Here is a 1,259-nt window from a genome sequence, read left to right as displayed (position 1 = left end):
GCGGCTTCGGACGTCTCCGGGCTCCCTCCCGGGGAACAGAGAGGGAGCAGTAATCAAGCGGGAACCAGAGTGTGGTAGAGCAAGCGTTTATTGGAAGCGTCTCAGTCCTGTCCCCCCGATTGTTCTAGGGCGTTGCCTTATATTCCCTCTTAGTTCCGGGTCCGTTCCGGATCCTCCCCAAGGGCGAAGACATCACCTTTTAGGGTGCCTCCCCAGCACCCATTCTCGGAGGCCATGTCGCCTTCGCGACATGGCACTTCCAGGTTCGGGCGGGTCCCGACACCAGGGTGTCTCTCTTCCTCTTAGGAGGTCCGTGTCTGGCCCCTCACAACTCCCCCTTTTTGTTTTATACAGGGGTTATCTCTGGGGTTATGGGGGTCTAGAGGTTATACATAAGGTTTCGAAACTCAGCTTTGGTATCAAGTACAGCTCGTCTTATCAGACTACAAGCACATTGTAGCATGCAAAGAAGAAAAAGGGCACAAGAGCAGGGAAAAGGGCTATAGGTCCTAGAAATGCAGCAAGCCACTGGAAGTTTACAAGGCTGTTAAGCCAATGAACCAAGTCCATAGCTTCCTTTGTTCTCTCTTCTTCATATTTCTTTGAGACATTATGCATTTCTTATAGTGGCATAGAAGCTGCAGACAAAGCTGGATAAGTTGCAGTTCATCTCCTATGTTTGAAGAAGGGGTGCAACATGGTTGCATAGTAGGAGTATTGCGAGAGATGTCAGGAGCACCATTACGTTGTAGATGGCTAAAGGCCCGACAAAGTTTCTGTAACTTTCTTTGTTGTCTCTATCGTGCCCCGTGACTTCTTCATCGTGATTGCTGTCTTCCAACACTCGGATACGTTTCACTGGAACCCACACTTCTTTGTTGTCATCTGTTAAAACACAAACATATCCTTTTCCCCAAGTTAATACTATATGAGGACCAAACCATCGTTTATTCTTATCACGCCACATCACCTTATGGGCTTTAGTATTCAATGCATTTGCTGTAACTGACTTGGTCTTTAATAGACTCAGTCTTTGTAGGAAATGTTAAAAATTTCATAGAGGCTGATAAGCCGTCATCATCAAATTTCAAATAATTTAATGTGTAAACAGCCAATTATAATTTGTCATCAACTCCTTTAATGTGTAAACAGCCAATTGTAATTTGTCATCAACTCCTGGTCCAGCTCCCCCTTTTTGTTTTATGCAAATAAGTTTTCAGTGAGCGATTTGCCCACTCTACTATAGCTTGACCAGTAGG

The 1,259-nt window shown here is 45.4% G+C and overlaps 1 long non-coding RNA gene across 1 annotated transcript; it reads left to right on the top strand.

The window, feature by feature from the left end:
* The first annotated feature begins 392 nt into the window (after window positions 1–392).
* On the top strand, window positions 393–912 carry LOC140514836 (uncharacterized). Its single transcript, XR_011970743.1, has 2 exons — window positions 393–506; window positions 753–912. It is a non-coding gene; the product is annotated as an uncharacterized lncRNA (long non-coding RNA).
* Window positions 913–1,259: the final 347 nt, after the last annotated feature.

Source organism: Notamacropus eugenii, chromosome 7 (genome assembly GCF_028372415.1).
Source record: "Notamacropus eugenii isolate mMacEug1 chromosome 7, mMacEug1.pri_v2, whole genome shotgun sequence".
NCBI lineage: Eukaryota > Metazoa > Chordata > Mammalia > Diprotodontia > Macropodidae > Notamacropus > Notamacropus eugenii.
Note: the sequence above shows the minus strand (reverse complement) of the source record. Positions and strands in the feature narration are given on the sequence as shown.